This window comes from Acinonyx jubatus, chromosome D1 (genome assembly GCF_027475565.1).
Source record: "Acinonyx jubatus isolate Ajub_Pintada_27869175 chromosome D1, VMU_Ajub_asm_v1.0, whole genome shotgun sequence".
NCBI lineage: Eukaryota > Metazoa > Chordata > Mammalia > Carnivora > Felidae > Acinonyx > Acinonyx jubatus.
Genome location: NC_069390.1, coordinates 60,160,268 through 60,185,099, shown reverse-complemented (window position 1 = coordinate 60,185,099; position 24,832 = coordinate 60,160,268). Strand labels below are relative to the sequence as shown.

Sequence of the window (24,832 nt, the reverse complement as noted above, 5' to 3'; positions counted from 1 at the left end):
TGATTCTCATTCATGTGGCTTATTTCTGGGTGTGTGTTTTGTGTTTTGTTTTTAAGGTCTAATGTTTCTTAAGACTTTAACTGTAGAAAGTATGTGAGACCTGAGTTAAGCTTTTATTCCACCAGAAAGGATGAGGAGTTGCTTCTACCAATAGTCTGAAGACATAACTAACTGGACTACTTTTAGATCTTCACGTAAGATTGCATGGATTTGGGGGCACGTTGGTTAAGCGTCTGATTCTTGGTTTCTGCCCAGGTCATGATCTCATGATTGGATTCATGAGTTCAAGCCCCACATCAGGCTCTGCGCTGATGGTGTGGAGGCTGCTTGGGATTCTCTGTCTCCCTCCCTCTTTGCCCCTCCCTCACTCACACTCTCTCTCTGTCTCTCTCAAAAATAAATAAACATTAAAAAAAAAAAAAGATTGCATGGATTTGGTCACAAACCTTCACTAGAGCCAGCTTTTAGTTAGAGATTCTAAGAGACATTTTTCCTTCTCTACTGGTTAAAAGAAGACAGTTTCTTTATGGTCTCTTTCAGTGCTACAGGTTTATTTGTGATTCATCTATGCACCAAAGGTATAGTCCCTTGGTATCCCAAGTGTATAAGGGGCTTCATATATGATTGTGAGCCCTGAGCTTTGCCTTCTATTACCCACACCCAAGCAATCATTGCACACCCCTATCCCAACCACTGGAAAACCCTATTCTGCTTTTGGTCTGTATGATTTTGACTACTCGAGGCACTCCATATAAGTGGAATCATAGGGAATTTGCCCTTTAATGTCTGGCTTGTGTCACTTAGTATAATGTTTTCCAAGTTCATCCATGTTGTAGTGTGTACCAGAACTTCCTTTGTAATGTGGCTGAATAATCCAATATATGAATAAACCATATTTTCTTTGTCCTTTCATTGCTGATGGACATTTGGGTTGTTTCTGTCTGCTTTCATTTCATTTGATTTTTGTTCTGTGTACATTCCTTACTTCACAGTTCAGCATGATGCGTTTTAAAAATTATTTTTTAGGAATATTTTATTTAGCTTTTTATTTTTCATTTTTATTTATTTTAGAGAGAGAGCATGCAAACAGGGGAAAGAGTTGGGGAGGGAGAGAGAGAGAGAGAGCAAAAAAGAATCTTAAGCAGGCTCCACGTTCAGTGTGGAGCCCGACATGGGGCTTGATCCCACAACTCTGGGATCATAAGAATCAGACACTCAACTGACTGAGCCACCCAGGCACCCTTATGTAGCTTTTTAAATTGTTTTCTTCGGGAGGGTTAATTAAGAGGATCTAACCACCTTACTCCTGGAAACCAAAGTCTTATACCTTCTATATGAAGACCAGAAGACAACTGCAGAGAACACATTTTTTACATTCTTTCTTTTATTTTTAATTTTTTTTTTAACGTTTATTTATTTTTGGGACAGAGAGAGAGCATGAACGGGGGAGGGGCAGAGAGAGGGGGAGACACAGAATCGGAAACAGGCTCCAGGCTCTGAGCCATCAGCCCAGAGCCCGACGCGGGGCTCGAACTCACGGACCGCGAGATCGTGACCTGGCTGAAGTCGGACGCTTAACCGACTGCGCCACCCAGGTGCCCCTACATTCTTTCTTTTAGGCCACTAAAGAAAATTCTGAGATTTGTGGCAAATTAATATATAGTTTTATATGTTTTAGTTCTTCCCTGGAAGTCTGGTAGGTAATTTTTTCCTTATCTATGAGAAAACCTTTAGAATATCATAAGAAAACTCATCTCTTGCTTGTAGGATTTGGCATTCCTAGTGTGCTTTTTGTGCCAAACTCTACCCACCCCTGCATGCCCCAATATCCAATGGTGGCATTTGAAACTTTTACAAAGATATCAAAATCACAGACTGAGCGAAAAGCTTTCATTCTATCCTCTCTCCTCTGCCACTGTGTCTTGAAGATGAGTTGGCCAAGGTTAGGTGACGGACTCAGGTTCATAGAAGGAGTCTGTGACAGTTAGAACTTTGGTTCTGTCCAAGTATAGCATGTACTGCTATGTCCTTTCTCTATTTGGGGAGACTCTCTGTGATCTGTTAATGAGTTCAGAGTTTGGTCTTATGAGAAGTTGCTATGGATTTTGATGAAGATGATCTGACACTGATATATGGGTCAGAGTAGAGGCAAAACTCCTCATCAGATTAACTGCTTGAAGACCAGAGTTGACCTTTCGAATTTTACTCCACTCCTGTCTCCCCTATTCATAGAGTCTTTTTAGATAATAGAATGTTAGAGCTGAAGGAACCCTTGTGATCTTTTGGTCCAGTCCCAGATTGCCCTCAAGGACCTTTTGGGATCTTCTGCCTGGGAGCTTTGCTATTCTTTATAGATGAGAAACTGAAACCTAAAAGATGCAAATGATTTCCCCAAGGTCACATAAGGTGTTCATAGCAAAGCCAGACCTATACCCAGGTGTCCTAATTCCTATTCTAGCAGAGGATTTCCATCACACTAATGAATTTAACTTTATTCCTGATCTTCAACGATGCTCTGCTTTCACGATCTGTGTTTTAAGATTGTGAAATGTCCTAGGGGTGGTTTGACTTTGAGAATAAGCCAGAACCTGAAGGGTTAATAGAAATTGAACAATGAAGGGAGCTTCTTTCCCCTCTCCCTGACTGAGGAGCTGCTGGGATGTTTCACTTGCACCGCATGTGTTCCATTATGGTATAATGATGTAATTACCAGTAATGCTGCTAGAGTAGTGGTGGAGAGGCAGCATTAAGGAAAAGACTAGCCCCGTTCTCTCCTAAGAGCCATTTCAGCCTACTTCAGTCTATTAGATTGAAGATGCTGGAAGGCGAATGGCTTCAGCAGAAGAAAAGGTCAGATTTAAAAGCTTTTCTGGGCACGGTATTTATTGTTGCTTTTTTGACCTTCAGAAAAATCCCCTGTGTGTTTGTCCTTGATTCTTGCCTTTCCCATTAATGCTTGAAAGCTGCATTGCTGCTGGATGGGCCAGGTCTTTGGCATAGATGGTTTTGTATGCAGTGTTATTTGAGAAGGTATAGCCCCCATCCAGATTTCTAGGCCTGTTGCCTTTCATACCATTATAGTGTCAGAAGTCTTTTTCATTCTTGAATGTTTTAGTTTTCAGTATCTCTGTATATATATGTATAAAATATTATGTATAAGTTACATATATATTACATATGTAATATATGTAAAATATATATGCATATATATACAAACTCTTCTGTAAATCTACTTAGATGTAAACAACTTATGAGATAATACTTTAAAATACAGAAGAATAAGAAATAAGACCTATTACCTTGGGCAGATCACTTAGCCTTTCTGTGCATTTCTTCTGAAACATATAGCCTGCCACCTGATGATTATGAGGAAGTAATCATGGTCTTGGAAACATGACAGACACTTCCAAAAGTCTTCCTGTTTGGAGATGTAGGGTGTGCCCATTATACTTTCAGTGATGTCATATACCTGCTGGAACCAAGATACTGAGCTCATATGGACTATGAGACATACAGAATGGGAAGGTGTCAGTTCCTACTCTCAGGTAACTTTACCTTTATATATTACTTTGATTAACACAAAGGAAAACATTGGTTAGAATTGTAGAAAAGTAGGGGCACCTAGGGGGCTCAGTTGGTTAAGCATCCAATTTTGGCTCAAGTCATGATCTCGTGGTTCATGAGTTCAAGCCCACATTGGGCTCTGTGCTGACAGCTCAGAGCCTGGTGCCTGCTTTGGATTCTGTGTCTCCCTCTGTTTCTGCCCCTCCTCCACTTGTGCTCTGTCTTTCTGTCTCTCAACAATGAGTAAACTTTTAAAAACAAACAAAAAAAAAGAATTGTGGAAAAGTAGTTTTTATGTAGGTTATAAGAAGGCAAAAAAAAAAAGTTTTGCTTACCTCAGTGCTTCTCAGAGTGAGTTCCCTGGATCAGTAGCATCAGCATCATATAGGTGCCTATTAGAAGTGCAAATTCTTGGAGCACCAGGGTGACTCATTTGGTTGAGAGTTTGACTCTTGATGTTGGCTTGGGTTGTGATTTTGTGGTCCTGGGATAGAGCCCCTTATCAGGCTCTGCACTGGACATGGAGCCTGCTTGGGATTCTTTCTCTCACTCTCTCTCTACCCCTCCCTGGCTTTGGCATATGCTGTCTCCCTCTTCCTCAAAAATAAACATTGAAAAAGAAGTGCAAATTATCAAACCCCAAGCTAGGCCTACTGAACCATAAATTGTAGGGGTGGGAGCCTATAATCGATGTTTTATAACCCCTTTAGTGATGGAGATACATACTGAAGTTTGAGAACCACTGCCTATTTTATGACTTAGTATTGAGCCATTTGATAATGTAAAATCCTTTATGGTTGTCTAGAGCTGCAGTAACCACTAGCCACAGGGATATTTAAATTTAAATAAACTAAAACAAAGTAAAATTCTAAATCTAGTCTATTGGCTGCACTGCCACATTATAAGTGCTCAATAGACATACGTGGCTAGTGTCTACCATACTGGATAGTGCAGATGTAAACATTTTTGTCATCATAGAAATTAATGGTGAGCTCAGGGCAGTTGTCCTCAAACTTTGGCATGAATCAGATCACTTGGAAGACTTAGTAAAACATAAATTGCTAGACTCCACTACAAGGATTTCTGATTCAGTAGGTCTGGGGTTTGGCTAGAGAAATTATTTTTCTGATTTTTCTAAATTTCCAGGTCATGCTGATGCTGCTGGTCCAGGGAGCACACTTTGAGAACTGCTGGTATAGAGTAAGGACTCTTGACCTGAAACCTGTAAATCTTTTATAGTTGAAAACAAAATATTGCATATATCCACATGATAAAAGTTACAGGAGGGGTGTCTGGGTGGCTCAATCAGTTAAGCTTCTGACACTTGATTTCAGCTCAGGTCATGATCTCAAGGTTGTGAGATTGAGCCCCACATCGGGCTTTGTGCTGACTGCATGGATCATGCTTGGGATTCTTTCTCTCTCTTTCTCTGCTTCTCTCTCAAAATAAATAAGTAAACATTAAAAAAAGGTTATTGGATATAAGGCCTATACTTTCAGTCTCATAGTTTTTGGCTCATAGTTTTTGAAAGAAAAGCTTTTTTTTTTAAGTTTATTTATTTTGAGAGAGAAAGAGAGAGTGAGTGCACACAAGTTGGGGAGGGGCAGAGAGAGAGGGAGAGAGAGAGAATCCTAAGCAGGCTCCACACTGTCAGCAGAGCCCCATGTGGGGCTTGAACTCACAAATTAAGATCATGACCTGAGCCAAAATCAAGAGTCAGATGCTTAACTGACTAAACCACCCAGGTGTCCCAAAAGAACTCCCATTCCTGACACTGCATCCCTATCCAAGCATTCATCATGGCTTGTGAGATGGTTTCAGACAGGTGTTCTGGATCCATGGTGGGCTCCCAGAGGGACTCATGCATCCCATATGTTTGTTCAGAGCAGGTGCCACTAACCACAAAGTCCGTCAGTCAGCATGGGGCCAGTGAGGTCTAGAGAACAAATGAAGTGCTTAAAGGTCTTTGGGTCCAATCCAGAGATGATGGCTCTGTGTAGAAGGGGCCAAACCGTTTCTCATATGACAGGTTGTCCACCGTGCTCATGAGGATGTAAGGCTTGATCAGCCAGCCTTCCTTCAGCTCATACAGATTTAGCTGGAACTTGAGATGCTGGGCAGCAGTCTGGACCTCAGTGGTGAGTCTGGCCAGGCCTATGTATAGCCGACCTTCCAGGGAAAGATCTTCTGGAAGTCTGTGGTCACCATCTGGGCCTGGATCCCTAAGTGCCTGTTGGCAGCAATGACCACACAGTTCTCCCCCTGCATGGCTGTGATGGTCCCTCCGTTATAGGACATAATATACAGGACTGCGATGTACTGGGACCTCCAGTCACCACAGTTGCAGTCAACCAGCTAAGGCCAGTTGAGGCTAAGCAACCACTCTTGCTGCCTACTCTCTCAGGTGGGTCAGCAGATCAGTCAGGAAAACTTTTGGTCACACGTAACAGAAAATCTGAGTAAATTACAAGGACATTGATGTTCATGTAGCCCAGTAAGAGGGAGGAAGCTTCAGGGTTCTATCATTGACTCAAGCATGTTACCAAGAAAAACAGGCACTTTCTTTCCCCTTTAGAAAACTTACGTTTTTTTGGTCAGAACTAGGTTATATGCCCACCTATCTAGTCCAATCCTGGCAAAGGGAAATTGATTTGCATAATTGCTTTAGACCAGTTGTGATTCAACCCCTGGGGCTGAGGGGCAGGGGGTTTACCTTTCCCGTGACCATGAAGTCTCTACCAGTTCTCTGAACAAAATAGTTCTGTAACAAGGTACAAAGAGAGAAATGGCTATTGAGTTGATAGGGATCTGTGTCTATCTCTGCGAGTGACCTGGAAAACATTAGGAACATCTGTTCTGCATCTTTTCTGCTCATGATATGCTTTCAACTTGCTAGACACAAGTAGGGCCTGGATATGCTCAGCTGTGAAGATTTACTTGGCTCTCTTCTCTCATACCTTAGGATAGGTCTGTGAAACAGTTCTGCTTGTAATGGGGATGAGGTGGGGTAGGATTTAAGAACTTGATCCAGGCCTCTGGGAATTAACATGAAGTCAGCCTGAAAGCTAGCCCCCCTCTGACTTTGGCCCCCGATTCTAAGAAGAGCTCTTGTCTGGTTCCTTTTGGCCAAGTCCTTCCCTTGCACTTTGATTCTTTAGGGATTCCCATTATTCTTTTTCTCTCCCTAGTCCTCTGACAGCTAGAGTGTTGATCCTGAATTTTGGGAACAAACACTTGGATTCTGCTGCCAGACTGTCTGCATGCCTGGATCCCTGCTTTTCTCTTCCCATCCATATGTTTCAGATGCTCTGCTAAGTAAAGAGATCATGTCTTAAAGTGTATAATTTGAGTCTTCCATATAGAAACGATCAACAAAGCATTGGGAATTAATGAGATCATTGAAGAAGACATAAGGGGAAAGAAAAATGCTGAGAACAACCACCCTAGCCTACTGAATCAAATTAAGGGCATGATCATCTATGTTTTTATCTGTGAACTCCACAAATCAGTAGGCCTACCAATCACACATGAATCAACCCACATCAGTAGACCTAATAGTGTTCCTTGTGGCCCTAGGAGTCCAGAGAGTTGCCTGACAAAAGGGATGATGGCAGCTGAGCTGGCAGAGCTCTCCCACCCCGGGTCCTCTATCCCCCAGAGCTCAAATTTATTTTTTTGTGTTATGGTTCTGCACAATATTTTGTATGTAAAAATAAAGGTTTACACTTCTTAGAGCTCCAGACCTGGAAGCTAGAAACAGGTGCTAGGCTGTAAACATGTGAAGCAGAAGCATAGTACTTTGCTGTTTTAGGAGCAAGGGATCAGACCCCTTTGTTCTCCTCTGGTTTTGAGCTGACTGTTGCCTTATTTAACAGCTGGATACAGTACACAATTGTTTGCAGAAGTCCTGCAAGTTTGCTTCCTTTAAAAGCTTCTTCCGCAACTTCCCTGCCCCCATCCTCCCAGGACAGAAGTGGACACTGGGGGAGAATGTTTCAGTTCCCCTGCTGGGTTGTGGGTCTTTCTTTCACACCCTGTCCAGATCGTCTAGGGAATTTTTACTTTGCAAAGTTGCTTACCAGAAACAATTTGGCAGAGTGTAGTTTGGGGGAGGATGCTCTAGTTAAAGGAGCACAAAAGCACATGTCCCTATGACTTCTTACCATGTGTGAAGAAGGGAGCAAAGGAGCTTTAGTAAAATTGCAGTTCAAACTAAATCGGGAGAGGAAATGGAGAACAACCAAAAATACTGCAGTTTGCAATAGGGCATCTAATCTCTGGTTCTCTATGCCACACACGAAGGATTATGACAGAATTTCAGTATATGTTTGTATATACTGTTTGAAAGTTTTTGTCTGGGATTATAATATACTAGTACACTGAAGTTGCCTGTTTTTATAGTATAAATTTCAGAAAGTGAAGCTTGGTTGTGGGGGAATAAAAAGGCAACAGAGCAATTCTCAAAGAGGAAGTGCATGAGAATCTGAGGGTTTAGGGGGAAGATTATTTTTGGTTATAAACGGAGGGCCTTTGTTAAAAGTTGAAAAACAGGTTTAGTCCAATCTTCTGAGACTCTGAGAGGGACAGTGACGTGACAGAGTCTCTAACTTAATTATACAAAGTTAATCCCAGAACCCAGGTCTCTTTACGCTCTGTCCACAATGTTGGTCCCAGTGCCGAGCCGCCCCTCCAGGTCCTAGTTTCCCATGGCCCATTTTCTGCAGCTCAAGGCACCTTCTTGTTGGCCTGGCTTCAGGGGAGATGGGCTACAGCTGGTCTGAAATAGGAAGACTGTAAATTTATTTAAACTTCCAGCATGATCCATTTGCCTTACTTTTTCCACTGTGATGAATGAAAATGTAGACAAGAAAATGTTTCAGAAGATGGATAACTCAAAGAGAATAAGGAAAATGCAGAACAAGGAAGTGTGCAGTTTGTTTTTGCTTTTAAAAAGAAGCATATTTACAGAATGTCTTTTTTTTTTTTTTACCTCTGTCATCTGTGACCCATTCGCCTGTTCAGCCAAGATATTTTGGCTTTTTTTCCCTGGGAAACCAGTGGGTGGGTGAATATGGAGGAGCCAAGAGTTAACAAAATACCAGCAGATGCTGGAGCCGAGAGAGAGGATTGTCTTTGGCCTCACAAGCAGAGCTGCACCCCATTTCCCATCCTCCCAGTCTCCTTTGAAGTAGACTGCTAAAACTCCCCTGCTTGAGAGGATTTCCCAGTTCTGATAAAGGAAATCTTCACTAACACTTCCTGTCTCTGGGCCATCACGGCTCTGCCTTTCTGAGGATGCCCTAAGCACTGTAGGAAATAATAGCATTGTCTTTGAAGTCAGGCTTACTGTTTTGAATCCAGATCCATCCTTGAATCTAACTCTACCATTTACATCTGGGTGGCTTTTGATGAATTTCTTAAATTTTCTGAACCTGTTTCCTCATCTGTAAAAGAGCCAATAGTGCCTACCTCTTCAAATTTGTTGGAATTAAATAAGATAATATATGTGAAGGGCCTTATGTTACCAAACACCTGATTGATATTCAATAAATGAAACACTTTATTGATACTAAATTACAGGGCTTTTGCAATACCACCCTTTTACGTACAGCTTTTTGTTTCCCCTGTGACCAAGAAGTGGGCAGTAGTAGCTTTTTAACTTGATTCTAGTGGCAGGAGAGGCAAAGTGAATTAATTTTTTTTCCTTATCAACTTTAAGGAATAACGTACACAAAATAAATCTGTTTAAATTCAGTGAGTTTGACAGTTGCTCAGCCCATGAAATGACTACTACAGTCAAGATACAGAACATTTCCCTTAGTCCCCCCAAATTTCTCTTGTCCCTTTGCAATCTGTCCCTTTCTTTTTCCTCAGCCTCAGGCAAGCATTCATCTGTTGTCAGATGAGTTTGCATTTTATGTGAATAGAATTATGTAATATACACACTTTTGGTTTGACTTCTTTCAGCATAATGTTTTTTACCTGTGTCCATGTTGGTGCACAGGTCCTTTTTATCACTGAGTAGGATTCCAGTGTATGGATATACTACCTATTGATGGACTTTGGGGTTTTTTCAGTTTCTGGCTATTTTAAATAAAGCTGATAGGAGCATTTATTTGCACATCTTTGTGCGGATATATGTTTTCATTTCTCCTGTGTAAATACCCAGGAGTCAAATGGGCTGGGTCATAGAATAATTGTTTCTTAAACTTTTTAAGAAATTGTTTTCCAGACTGGCTGTACTATTGTACATCCCCAGCAACAGTATGTGATTTTCAGTTGCTCTGCATTCTCATCAGCACTTGGTATGGTCAGTCTTTTTAATTTTAGTTTTTCTGATGGGTTTACAGGTAATAGTGTATAACTGTGGTTTCAATTTACTTTTTCCTGATGTCTAATAATCGTTTGCATCTTTTCATGTGCTAACTGGCTTTTTGTATAGCTTCTTTTGTGTAGTCTCTGATTAAGGCTTCTGATCATTTTTTATATGGTTTCATTTATCTTCTTGTTAACTAAGTTCTAAGAGTTTTTTTAAATGGTCTGGATACCAGCTTTTTGTAAGGTAGAAATAGCTGTAATTTTTCTGTTGGTGTGTGAAAACATGTATTTTCTTTCAGTATGGCTTGCCTTTTCATTTTCTTTAATGGTGCCATTTGAGGAGCAAAAGCTTTGAATTTTGGTGGTCTATTCTATTTTTCTTTTATGATTATGTTTTTTGTTTGTTTTTCTGCCTCAAAGTTACAAAGATTTTTCTCTTATCTTTTCTTCGAGGAGCTGTGAGTTTTAGCTTTTACACTTAGATCTATGATCCATTTCAAGTTAAATTTTTTATATGGTGTGAGGTAAGGATTAATATGGAAATTATCTTTACAGTGTTTTATGTATCAGGAACTCTATTTAATTCTCAATAAATAAGTGTTCTAAGGTAATTATCCCTCATTTTAATGATGAGGAAAATAAGTCTCAGAAAGATTAAGTATCTTGTTCAAATCTTACAACCAAGATTCAAGTCCATGATGGCCCAATGCCAAATCTCATATTCTTTCTACTCTATTACACTGGCATTTTGTTTTCAATATTGAATTGGAATCTGTATTTTAAAAGCCCAGCTGTAACCTGTGAGAAGGGTATAAAAATACGGGATGACGCTGCCATTATCAGGACATTCATATCCCCAAGCACAACCTTATGACATTAAGTATAGCAGGTATATTGGAATTAGGGCCCGGGGCTCCATGTCAGGCCATTTGCTTAGGTCTGTATTTCAGAAGCTATAAATACAACTCTCTTGGTGCTCTCTTGACAAGAAACCTTATTATGAGTTCTTCTTCCATTTTACAGCGGTCCATCTGAAATATGAAGTTAAGTGCCTAGCCACACACCCAGTTAATCCTTAAGAGCACCCAGCTGGATAGCTGAGTCTCACTGTGTTTTGCTTCAGTTTTTATATTTGGAAAACAAATAATGAGTCAGTCTCCCTTCTCTCCCTCTCTCTTCTCCACCACCCCTTCTAAATTCTCTTAGATTCTGTGGTCACACTAGGTAAGTATCTTTTCCCTAAAATATCCTTTGAGCTGTGACAGACTCATGTGAGAGGAGAAGTCCCTTACTTTCTGATATTTAATTCCCCCCTTCCCCTTTGAAAGAAAGGTCTACTTAAGGCTCTTTGTTTTTGTCATTTTAGAAGAGTCTGAGTCTTACTTATTAAGACCATTTTGTTTCTTTAAAAAATATATATGGGAGGGTTTGTGAAGATAACAGCTGTACCTCTCTGTTCTTGCTTTTCAACAATGTAGCTTTGGTAAATTCACTCCTTCTTTCTTTCTTTCTTTCTGAGGCTGTATGGTATAGGGGGAAGAGCACTGAGTTTTGAAGTAAGAAGTTTGTAGATTTGAATTCCAGCTCCAGTATTTACATAGGCAGCAAATCACTCAATCTCTGTGAAGTTGAACTTCCTTTTCCTTGCCTGTAAAATGGGCATAACAAGTGCTCTATGGATTTGTCATAGAATGTCTATACGATGTCTGGCACATGTGTGTGCTTATATTATCTCTTTCTGTTCTCCTCTTCTATTATATCTCTTTCCAAAGAATAAACACTCTTTTTATGGGATACTTATAAATAGTCTGAAGAAGGGGTGTTTGAGACTTGTAAAGGATGTTTTTTAGTACGGAGCCCTAATTTAAGATGCCTTAACAAATATACTGCTTTGTTTAAGCTGGGTAGTCTTATATCAAAGTCCAGCCATGGAAGGTGAAGCATTAAATTCATTCTGCCTGTTTTTTCCCTTGAGGCTTCCAAGTAGATTATCCTGGGTCTCTAGAAGCAAACTCTACATCTGAGTGTTTGCTAATGAGAAGCTTATCTTCTGGGCAGAAGCCTAAGTTGGGAGAAGAATGGAAGAGAAAAGATAGTCTATTTGGCTAATACAGACAGGATCAAGTATAGGTTAATGGGAAGAAGGGAACCCAGTTTAGACATTTGGGAGTACCTCCATCTTCTGCAATATAGCCTCCAAAACATGAATCTCTGTGTCAGTGGTGGGATGGGGACAAACCATTGTCTCTCAGTAACTTCTGGTTACCACACCTTAAAAGTAGCCTCATTTTCCTGTCTTCCATGGGAGTCGTCTTTGCATTTCAGTCTGAGGAGTCGGCCCTTCACCCATTAAGGAGTCTGGGGTCTCCCCAGTCACCATTTCAAACCTGTCCATCCTTTGAGATACAATTCAGGGTTTACCTCTTCCAGGAAGCCTCCTTTGGCTACACTGCCAAGCTGGATGGTTCCTTGGCCATCCTAAAGCATTCAAGTAGCCTTGAGAATCTTAATCTGTGAATATTTAATAAGTATAAACTGTGTGTGTTGGGGAAGGGAGATTGTTTACAGAGATAGATCAGATGTAGTACCAGTGCCTGGCACTTACACTTGACTATTCCTTGTACACTTGTGTTTCCTCAACTGGATTCTCAAGCCTCTCAGAAGTCTGGTGATTACTTAACTCTAACCTAAATCTCTCCTAATACGTATAAATGTAGCTCTAATTTCATTTCATTTGCCCAGGCTTCATACTGTCTATAATTTTGGATATAGTTTATCTCACTTCACATTATAAGTTTTAAAATGCTTGTTATAAGTTTTGAAGATAATTTAACGACTGCAATGTGATTCAGCCATTAAAATACTTTGTAGCACCAGAATATTGGATCCTTAGCGTTTCTGGATAAAGAACAGGGGCATCATTGTATTATTAAGGCCCCTTAGTCAGACTTATCTTACGCAGCTTACCACTTACACCAAAAATTCTATTTTTCTCTCTTTAACTGTATATAGAATATTTTGGCTTTCCCAAGTAAGATGAGATAATTAGTCCATTCCTATCATAAGGTATGTATTGTGTAACTAAATAACATTTACATTCAGATTTCTAAAATAAGTCTTAAGTTTCACCTGGGGATTGATTCTAAGAATTAAAAACTAATAAATATCCTTTTCAGTATTACAATTATATAAATATTTACAGCAGAGAAGAATTGCATAAGTTGACCCATAAGAAGAAAATAAAGTTCTTTGGTACTAAACCCGTGACACTTAAACGAGACTATTTCAAACATCAAGATCAAATAGATTCTCTTTCTACATTCCATCACTTGCCATATTTTCTTTGCTTCATATTTACACCTTGTCTTTGTTTTTTGTTTTCTTGGGAGTTTTGGACTGCCTTTTTTTCCTGCCTGAAGAAAGAAGCATCTGCCTTTACCTTATGACTAACATCAGTTGGCTTCCTAATCATACTGTTTGTTTTAGGGAAATAACTTTCATCTTTTATTATTTTTTTTTACATTTTATTTATTTTTGAGAAAGAGAGCACAAATGGGGGAGGGGCAGAGAGAGGGAAACACAGAATCCGAAGCAGGCTCCAGGCTCTGAGCTGTCAGCACAGAGCCCGATGCGGGGCTCAAACCCATGAACCGTGACATCATGACCTGAGATGAAGTCAGTTGCTTAATCGACTGAGCCACCCAGATGCCCCAACTTTCATCTTAACACATTCTTCTCTAAGTCCACAGAGTTCCTGTTTTAATCTCAAAGCCTACTATCATTACATTGAAGTCCTGGGTTAAATCTCCTTTCTTGTACCCTATGTCATCTCTTTCTTAGAATCCTTTTTAACTTTGCCATAAAGCATCCCTGAAAGCATCTTTCAGAAAGAGTGCATAGAAGTTAGACTTTCTATGTTCTTGTGTGTCTAAACTGTTTCTACCCAACTGGTTCTTTAGAAAGTTCTTCAATTAATCACTGATTTCTGCTCTTTTTCCTGACGTTGCTCTCCTTATTCTTTGATTCTGTGATATCAGTTACAATAGCTACTAGCTATAAGTGAGCTAGAAATCTGGCTCATCTGAATTAAGATATGATGTAAGTATAAAATACAAATCAGATTTCAAAGAACAAAAAGACAAGATAAAATATCTCATTTTTACATTGATTATATATTGAAATGATAATACTTTGGATATACTATTATAATTAATCCTATCTGTTTCTTTTTACTTTTTAAGCATAAAAAGAAATTTCAGAATTATGTATGTGGCTTGTATTACATTTCTTTTGAACAGTACTGCTCTGATCCCCAGCATGATACCTTTCTAGGCCTTATCAAGAAGCAGCATTGGCTACTACATGCATCTTTTCCCCATGTTCCTTTACCTGGCTTCCTTCACTTGGGTGGGCTGTAGATACATCTACATTGTACCACATCTACCAATGTAATTCCATCTACTTCCCATCTTTTGAAAAGTGTTAAAAATTTCTGGTCTAGGGGTGCCTGGCTGGCTCAGTCAGTAGTACATGTGACTCTTAATCACATGTCAATTCAGAGTCATGAATTTGACCCCTCCCATTGAATGTAAATATTACTTTAAAAAAATAATAAAATGCATTAAAAAAAATGTTCTGGTCTGTTCTTTTTCTTTATTCTTCTCTCCCACCCTAAGCACAGGTATTCGTTTATTCAGCCTTGTACTACTTTGTCATGTCTTTGGAATCTGGGAGGGAGGAGAAGTAAACATATTTTCAGTATTTCAATTGGGTAACAGAAGATTTTAGTGATTTTTTCATTATTTTGAACAACAGTATGATGGTCATCTTCATGCGTAAGTCTATCTGCATCTCTGGATATTAAGATGGATTTATGAAGTAGACATACAAGTTTAAATTATATGATTTTTTATGGATATTCATATATATATACATATTGACACATTTATTCCCCCCAAAAGTAGCAATTTATGTTCTCAGTTGATAATTCAATAAAAGATAGGAGCTGTTATCCAAGAGGTCCCCAGATTCAATCTGAATCCTCTTATTTGGGCCTTTTATCTCAGCTTTTGTGGAAAGCATGGCCTGTTTTCTGAATCACTTAACTTTTATAAACCTTCATTTTCTTATTTGTAAAGTAGAGATAATCATACCCTGAAGTAATGTATATGAATGTTCATTTAAAGCAATATGTTCATTAATTCATTTCCGTAAGTGTTGAGAGCTTCCTATGTGGACTGCTATACTGGGAACTGTGGGGGATGTCCAAATGATATAGACCCTTACTTCAAAACTAATTTCTTATGGAAGAAATAAAGTGGGTTGTAGGGAATGCCTGGGTGGCTCAGTCGGTTGAGCGCCAGACTCCGGCTCAGGTCATGATCTCACCTCACAGTTAGTGGGTTCGAGCCCTGCATCAGGCTCTGTGCTGACAGCTCGGAGCCTGGAGCCTGCTTCAGATTCTGTGTCTCCCTCTCTCTCTGCCCCTTCTTGGCTCACTCACTCACTCTCAAAAATAAATAATGTTAAAAAAACTTAAAAAATAAAGTGGGATATAGGACACATTCATAAGAAACTATAACACAGGTCTTTTTGTGATTTGTAAGAAGAGGTACAGGCAAGGTGTTAAAGGGGTTTAGTTGAGAAAGTTTTGCATTCTACTTAAAAATCAAAGGAAACAGTCTAGAGGAAGTGGCATTGAAGGTAGTCCTTGAAGGAGGAATATAATTTCAATGTATCTGGGGAGTAAGATTGGGGTACATAATGTGTGAGGATGAGCCCAAGCACAAAGGCACAGTGGGGAGTTCTGGGCAGATCAGTTGACAGTGGTCACTCTTGGCAGAAGACAAGGAAAAATTAGGGGTAGAAATGTTTGTTTCTCTGAGTATCCTTATTTACATGTGCCACAAAATGAGGTACTCCCTATATTTATTTCTGCTGTGTTTCGATAGGGAAGATAGAGAAATCATTTTAAGCTGTTTTAGCTCCGACCAGAATTGAGTAGGCGAAGTCCATCTTGTCCATAGGGGCAAGAACACAATATATTTACACTGGCCTTTCTCTCCCACAGAAGGCGGAAATTATGAGACATTTGAAAACAGTTCTGAGACTATGACACATTATATTTATCTAATTAAATAATAACTGGCTTCAGAAATTTTAAGGTGGGGTCAGAGGAAGAAAATTCTTGAAGAATAACCAAGACAAATTAGAAGGTGGCAATAGAGAGTAGTGAAGGAATTAGACCTTTGGTATCATCATGAAAAGGTAAGAAGTTTTGTGAAACAAAGATAAGGATCCTGCTTTCTATCCTTCTTTCTGGCCCTCTCCCTTCTAGGACTTCACTTTTCAACTCTTGTTTGTTATCTTCAGGCTGTTGTCTGACCATCTAGAATTATTTTGAGTATTACCCTCCTCCCTCCCTACCACCGTGCCCACGATTTTTCATCCTCAGCAACATTCAGTATTCTCTTTCTTGTTGCCTATAAAATGAATTCAAGTTCCAATGCCTGATATTCAGGGCACCCCCCAGCCTATCTAGCATCTCCAAGTTGTATTTACCAACTTACTTTACATTGTACCCCAGTACTCTAACCTTGAGTCTATGATTTAACATCTCTCATCCACTTCTTCTAATAGAAGTGTCTAGTTAATTTATTTACTCAACAAACATTTATTGGATGCCTGTTATGTAGTATTTCTTCAGTAGACTTTAGTTAAGTAACTGCTGTGTTTCAGGCCTTATTTTAGGGCCTGTGAATAGAGAAATAGGAAAGGGGATAATGTTGGTAAATGGAAAAAGACCCCGAGACATAACTGGGGAATCTTGTGTAGCATACAAAATGTAGGTGTGACAGGAGGTACCCATGTAGTGTTCCTTGAATAATCATTGCCTTCAGCTATGCTGAGCTAGATCACTGGTACACACTGTGGTCAAGGCTCAGGTAGCATTTAGGTTCAATTAAAATACATTGCCAAAAGGAAATGATGAAAGAAGTAGCTATCCTGATCCTGAACTAGAGTCATCAATATCAGAACTACAGATGGTTTCTTAAAAGACTTCACTCTTTCTGATTTACCTTGTCAAAATGATCAGCAGTTTCACTGTGTTTACAGCTAATAGCACTAGTAGGGCCCTTTTCTTTAAATGGTGACTCCCAAAGAACAGATGCTCAGAAGCTACCATATGCTTGCCTACCATATGGGCTCAGTCCCCACCCTAAATGAGTCTTGTTCCTTCCTGCCTCCATGTCACTGTTCATCAGTTTGGTGAGGAGAGATGATTTGGAGCTACAGCTGGGCTTGAGACCTGTAACCTTGGGCAATTTTTTTTTTTTAAGTAGGCTCCAGGCCAAACATGGGGCTTGAACTCACAACCCTGAGATCAAGAGTCACACGCTCTACCAACTGAGCCAGCCAAGCGCACACGCGCGCGCACACACACACACACACACACACACACTTTTTGTCTTGGGCAATTTTTTTTAACTGATTAAATACTTTGAGATGATGATGATAATAATAATAATACTTGCCTTTCCCCGTGTCATCTGTTATAAGGTATCAATCATTTATGTGAAAGTACTTAGCATAGTATCTGTCACATGGAAAGTACTTTCTTTCCTCCATTTCCAAGGGAGCTTCTACTCCTTTCCCCATCTCTATTAAAATTCTGCCCATCCCTTATTGAGCCCTTGTATCTCCAGTAAAACTTTTCCAGTAAAAACTCAGATGCAAGAGATAGAGGCTGTCTGTTGTGTCTTTGCTTTGTAGGATTTTAGCTTTTGAAGAAGGAGTTTTAAGTTGTAGGGGGAAATGGCACAGGAAAGGGTAGATGTCTGAACAAAATAGCATTGTATTTGGAAGCAGGAAAATAAGGGTCAGTGAAAGACAGTATGCAAATGATATAAAAAAAGGGTGTCTTATCACTGAATGCAAAGTGATTGATTTTTAGCCCATCTTATTCCAGCAGGCCAGAGACAAAGGTTGTCTCCAGTTCCTAGTATTAACCACAGCAAAGGGGCGACTCACTCCTTTTTATTCAGTGAGAGCTAGCTACCAATCTCCTGGATAACTCTGAGCTTTTAGAATTTGATGCAACATCTTGATTAGAACTGGACAGTCTATAGATTTTTCTAGGAAGGCCTAGCTTGGTCAGCAGAATAGAAAGCATCCAGAATGACATCAGTTTGGCAAGCTTTGAAGGGAACAATTAAAGATGGCCAACACAACTGCACGTTCTTTTATTTACCATTTCACACCTGGTGCAGTCAGGAAGCTACATTTAAAAACCAATTTTCTTCAAAAACCAAACCAAACCAAAACAAAACAACAAAAAAAACCCCCAAACCCTGTAGTCAAAAAAGTACTCATTCACTGGAAAGCCGGAAGGATTCATTCTTTGGAGCCGATTGTTCACATTTGTAGAATTTACAGTTTTGTAGATGGAAGGGGCCTTTGAGTTGAATAGGGTCTTGAGAAGGAAACAAAAGGCTCTTGCTTTCTGCATGAACAGAGTTCATTCACAAGACAGTTTTTCTTGATCTACGAGGAGTGATTTCAGACAATTAGCTAATTGGTTGAGGGAGGTGACCTGTCAGCTTTGCAGAGAGGATGTCTGCTTTTAGGGACCCACATAGAGAAGACATCCTAAGCTTTCTATGACAGCCAAAAGCAACCCCATTAATCCTCCTATGTAATGGCCAGTCATAACCACAGATAAGGAGTGCATTTCACTTGAGAGTAAAGCCATGAAAACCCGACCAGCTGCCAACAGCTGATCACTGTCACCATCAGCTCAGTGTTGTTTTAGGCTTTGAAATATTTCTGAATGATCTTTCCAATTTGCTCTATTGTAAGGGGATAAGTGACCCTCCAGAAACAGTGTACTGTTTATTTTTAAGTGTTATCAGATGCTTAGTTTGTTGAAATGACACTTGCCTATTGTATAGAAAACAAGGGCAGAACTCATTTGTGGCCATCTTGAAAGCCCAAATGGGTGCAGAAAATGAAAGGGGAGATGGAAAGTTTCTGTAGGTAAATGTTAAATTTTTCTGGATTTCAAACATGAAAGAAATTCAGAATGGAAGAAGAAGGTCCTAGAGTGCTAAGAAGGGAATCACGAGAAGATAACTTATTGGGTCAATAAGTTGAATCCCTTTGCCCCTGGTCTGAGAGCCAATGAAATTGGTGTCATTGTTTTTTTGAAGCATATTATTAAGATGTATCCAGGATATAAAATTTTACGGTAAGAATGGCTATGACCATCATAGGAGGAGCAGTCCCTCCAAACAAAACAACCACTGGACTGGTCATTAAGACACCTGAGTTTTCAGAGAACACGTGCACCCTTGTTAGTGTCATGTAAGAGTCAGGGTTTTGGATCTGTCATACATGGGCTTCAGTTCTGTTTGTGTCACTTACCTACCTTATAATCTTGGTTAAGCACATGGGAAGTATATCAGGAATATTTTCAATTTATTAAGCTAATGGAGAGTGGTTTAAATCACCACCACATTACAAGAATTCTATGATAAGCAGTTGCCACCTTAGTTTTAAATACTCAGTGTTGTGCTTAAAGATGCTTATTCTTTGTATCTTCCTATTCAGCCTTCCGTAACATGCTGGCTTCTACTTTGTGGAAACAGGAAAATCAAAATGGGCCCCAGCAGATTTCTGCTTATGTCTCATTGTACAAAATGTGGCACACGGATACCTCCATTTACAAGAAGGGCTAGAAAAGGAAATGTTCTGCTTCTAGACTCTGTAATGAAGGCAAATAAGACAGAGATTGTGAATGGGTGTTACGTTATCCAGCCAACACTGCAGTGTTGGCTCAACATTCAGTTCATGGTAAATGCTGTGATGATGATGATGATAACAGATAATCCCCCTCATGCTCTTCTCAAGATTCCACTGATAGGATATTAAACATTTTACACTTTATGAAGTAATTTTACTTACCTGTGTGAAGAGTTTCTTGGTGGTTATTGTTATTGCGTGTTTGGAAGTTCCTTGATGATTGATTCAGAGAAGAAATGTCAACCAGGAAGGATAGCATAATCCAGGCCTTCACATTGACCTGGCCCAGCTCCAGACCTCCAGCCTTTCTAGACCACCCAGAACCACAGCAGTTGCTCACCACTCTAAACTCCTAGTATCACTCATGTCTGTATGCTGCTTTATATTTTTTAAGTACACATGGCTTCTTAACTAGATTTGGAGCTCCTTAATTTCAGGGTCTGCATAGAATGTGCCCTCTGGAATGTACAGAGGAACCCAATTGCTATTCATTTATTTACAGAACATTTTCTGTTTCTTGCTGTTACCTGGATGTGAGGTACTGTAGTTTTGGGGCGTGATTAGAATGATGGTTTTCTGTGGGGGAGGAATTTATTTTCTTTTGCTCAAACCTCTACCATTTTTTCCTCCAACATCCCCCTTCTTGCTCTTCTCTCCTAAGAGAATAGTAGGGATTCTCAGGGGATGAAGTACATCATTCCATGTTTAATACTCTTTGATCTCTTCTTAACTAAGTCTTAACTTTGCCTTAACTCTGAGGAATTTTGCCCTACTTACTCTAGTAGGGCAAAAATTCCTGCCCCTCACTGCCATCTGGGAGACTACAGCCAAAAGGAAACCCTTTTGGGTTTCTTCTTTGGTGTCTTTTGTACACTCTGCCACTGTTTCTGTATCTTTTTGGAGAGTTGACTCAAGAGGCAAATAGAACTGGGCAAGGAAATCAAACCCATTAAAATCTACAATAAGATGTAAATGATTATGTGACCCTTTGCTGAGACCAAATGCTAAGAATGTCTAGGATCTTGGAACTTGAGGATATTAAATGAATGTTTAACAAATAGTTTTTAGTAGCGAAGCCAGTTGGAGAATCCTTTTGCCCAGTCCAAGGTGCTTTTAACATTGTTCTCTGCTAGTGCTATGGTCTTCAGAAGTCCATAGTGGAATGTAGATGCCAGAGGAAACATGGCCAGATTTCTGAACACTTGAATCCAGAGGAGTTCTTCTCGTTGCCTTGACTCTGCAGCTTTAGAAGTAGAGATGAGGGTAGTTGCTAACATATTTTAGTTTAATTTATATCACTTCCTAAGTCACTAATCCAACTTATTTGTTTTGTTTCTAACTGCACAAAAGCCAAGAATTTCCAAACATCATTTTTCTCCTATCTTTTGGCCACTAATTTCCCCATGCTTTATATTCCTGACCGATGATGGCTGTTGTTTAAATATAGCAAATGAAATGACAGCTGGGGTACCTATATGTCCTAAGTTCTAAAATAAACTTAATGTGCAGATATCCGTAGACAAAACAAGACTCAAAATCCTAATTATTATCTATTAATATTATGAAGCATTTTGCCAGGGCTTGGGAGATATGAGGTGTCAGTTAATTACCATCCCACTTTCTTCTTATATAGAGAAAAGGAAGAAGGAGTAGAATGAAGGTATTGACTCAACTCATGGCTGCTTAATAGCTCCTAAGGTGTAGTCTGAAGTCGGAAATCTAGGACTGCTCTTTGCAATGAGAGAAATCTATATCCCCAAGGAGTCTGTACAGTGAGAAAAGAGAAAGCCGAGGATCATAGATCATTCGTCTAATATCCTCATACAAGCATCCCCACAAAGACTGAAAAGGAGCACAGAGGTGCAGGAAGTTGTGGTATAAGATAACCCAAAGGATTTGGGAGCAGCCTTCAGGAAAGGAGGAGTACTTGGCTGCCTCACATGCTGCCAGGAAATCAGTGAAGGTACGAGCAGCAACAACAAACGTATCCCTAGGATTTTACAACAAAGGAAGTCTCAGATCATCCTTGATTTAAACAAAACAAAGAAAAAAGTGCTGTTCTCCCAGCCCTGCCTCCCTAGCCTCGAATCACAGAGGACCACCTACAGTTTCTTTTCTAATGTACCTGCACATCTGGCTCACACTGTGTATAAAAAATAGGATACTGGAAGATCTTTGGCCTCACATTGTTTATTATAAACCTGGAAGAAGGACTTACCGTATGTGTCTGTGTTTGAAGGATGATTGGTGATAAGATTTTCCTTTGTAATTAGGGCCCCAAATTTCGGGGTATGAGGACTTATAAATTGCTCAATTAGGAAGTGTGCTGATGGAATGGCAGGGCAATGAGCTCTTCAAAAGTTATGGCAGGTCTCTGACAGCCCAGCACTGCTCCCCTCCCTTCTCTTATTTGTGGAACCCATCTTCCCTATCAGACTGTGAAGTTCTTGATCCATTGTTGTTCGGTGCTGGGAGGGGGGCAGGGATTACACCAATTTGGGGCTCAATAAATGTTTGGCAGAATTAAGCTTCTGGAAGTATAAGAGAAGGGGAAGGAGAAGGCTTTGAAAGCAAACTCCTGTCTTCTTCAGATTTCTGCACTGGCCTTAGGACATGGAAGGAACTCCCCAGGCCTGCTTCTGCCTCTGAGCACCTACTTGCCTCTAAGCATCGTTTTCAGAATCAAACAGCACTCTCTTATAGCTACCTATTGGTCTCCTAATGTTGCATATTAGTTGCCCTAGTGTTCAAGCCAAGCTTTGACCTGACATCACATATGCCTTCAAGGGCAAATCAGTTTCCTTGCATTCTACTGCCAAACTTGTGCAGGTCTTCCAAGCTTTTAAATCTTACTAACTCCTGGCTCTTTGAGGTTTATGACTTAATAGTCTGCCTCACGGTTCATGAGTTCAAGCCTACATCGAGCTCTCTGCTGTCAGTGCAGGGCCCACTTTCAGATCTTCTGTTCCCTTCTCTCTCTGCTCCTCCCCTTCTTGCACATGCTCGCTCGCTCGCTCGCTCTCAAAAATCAATAAAAATAAATAAATAAAATTCACTTGAAGATACAATATCATTTACACTACCTGTCTACTCTCATCACCTTTTGTGTCAAGCTATGTGTATAAGGTACTGGGGTTCCTACCTTCAGTGCTATGATGACTTGTATGAATAAAGAGCCTTGAACACAGTATGGACTTGATGCATGTTAAATGGAAATTTTAATCACATCAGGTGCCTGATGAGCTTTTCAGGGGAATAAAGCCAATGCTAAGTTGATGTCACTAGGTTTGAGGGTGGGGAGAGCTTCAAGCCTGGCAGCTTCCTCAGACACTTCTTGAAGAACTAAGGGCCCTCCCACTAGCATCCAATAGCCTGTGTATTTTTAGTCCTCACTTTTCATGTAAGTTTCCCGTTAACCGCTTGCAGGAAATCTTTTCTTGGACATAATCTGCCCATTTCCTGAAGTCTTCCTCTCTGCATTGTGTCAGTTTGGGGATGAATCAAGTCAGCAGTTTTAGAGAGTGTGTGTTCTCTTCCCTGCCGCAGCCTCCCCCTTTTGTGGAATACCAGAAAGCTGCCTTTCTTGTCTGTTTCCAGGGGTGAAGAGAGGAGGGGCAAGCCCTTGGTGTGTGTCAGCCTCTTAGGCTGCCTGACACAAATGTCCTTTTGTATGTGGAGGGGGGCATGTGTGTGTTTTTCCCCTTCCCAATGGACACTTTCATTTATTAGGTCCGGATGGTGTCCTCAGAGCTGTAAACAATGGTGTAGGAGATAAAGAGCTGCCTTAGTGAGGAGGCTGTGGAGGCAGCAAATGGCTTTTCTTCTCTGTCCCCCACTCCCTTTGTCCATTGTGAGTTTCATCTGATTTGAGCCAGACTAGGTACCTCTGTCATCCCCTTCTAGGGCTGGAGCAGTATGGACACTGGGCCTTTTACCTCAGAGACTTCAAACTTGGAGAAAGGTTTTCTATGATAAGGATAACAATCCCTCATGTTTGTACAGTGTTGTTTTTAAACATGTTATGTCTTTTGAGGAAATGAAATTTTTACTTTGTTATCCCTTAAGAATTTAGGATCAAAAGATCCGAGTTTGAGTGCTGACCATTAGTAACTGTGAGACCTCAGGCAAGTTATGGAGCTAATAACAGTTCCCACCTCAGAGAGTGTTCCAAAGTTTAGATAAGAAAACGTATGTAAAGTGCCTGCCACATCGGAAGTGCCCAATAAAAAACAGAGCTGGTGGGAGAGGGTGTTCAATGAGATAACGGAGATGAATACACTGTACATGAAAATGCTAAACATCTTAGTTACTATCTGATTTGAGGTCTGAGAGTAAGCATTTTCTCTCCCCTCTAAAGCTTACCCCTGCACCTGCACTCTCATTCTGACCTTTCCTTACCTTTCTCAGACACGGATCACTATGGGCTCTTCTTTCACATATTAGCACAGATCTGCTATCTGAAAGCAAACCACTGTCTCTCCAGGCCAGCCTGTCACCCAGTGTTTGGCACAAGGCAGGGTTCAACAATTACTTGAATAGATACTCATAGTGAAAAACTTTGAAATGCAGCCCCTTTCCCATTCACAGGGGCCTGCCCTTAGTCACTCAAACTTGTTTTTTATTTTTATTTTTATTCTCATACTCTGGGATCAGTGCGAGAGATGGAAACCATTCCAGATACTTTGAACAGGAAGGAATTTAATAAAAGGAATTAGATGCTTACCAAATGGTATGAAGAACTAAAGCTAAGTGTTCTGGTCTGGGACTCCATGAACGATTTGTCTCCTCACCCCCAATACCCCTGGAGTGATCAGTCTAACACCCCACCCCCACTCAGTCAGTAGCTGTGAACTAGCAATTGACAAGTCAGACTGGAGAAGCCACTGCTACAACTGCCCCATGGCACTCTGGAAACTGGAAAGTACGTAAAACTCTTTCATGTCTGGACCCTTGCAGCCAAGGGAACAGAAAAAATGGTCTTCCCTTTGCTTCCATTTTGTATGAGTGCAAATAACTGGCAGATTAACTGCAAGTGAATCTGGAGAAGGTGATTTTTTTTTTTTAGTTTTCCAGTATTTCCAACTAGAAGGGAGTGGAGTAGAGGTTGAGTGAGCCAAGTTATCATATACCACACCAGCTTCATCTCAAG

General features: G+C 40.2%; 1 protein-coding gene and 1 pseudogene across 1 annotated transcript in view; one reads left to right on the top strand and one right to left on the bottom strand.

Annotated features, from left to right (window-relative positions):
- The window catches only part of LOC106980799 (proteasome subunit beta type-3-like), a 58,044-nt pseudogene extending 51,752 nt beyond the window's left edge, over positions 1 to 6,292 (bottom strand).
- Positions 1 to 24,832, top strand: part of GAB2 (GRB2 associated binding protein 2) — a 185,308-nt gene that overhangs the window by 52,235 nt on the left and 108,241 nt on the right. The gene's annotated exons all lie outside the window — the stretch shown is intronic.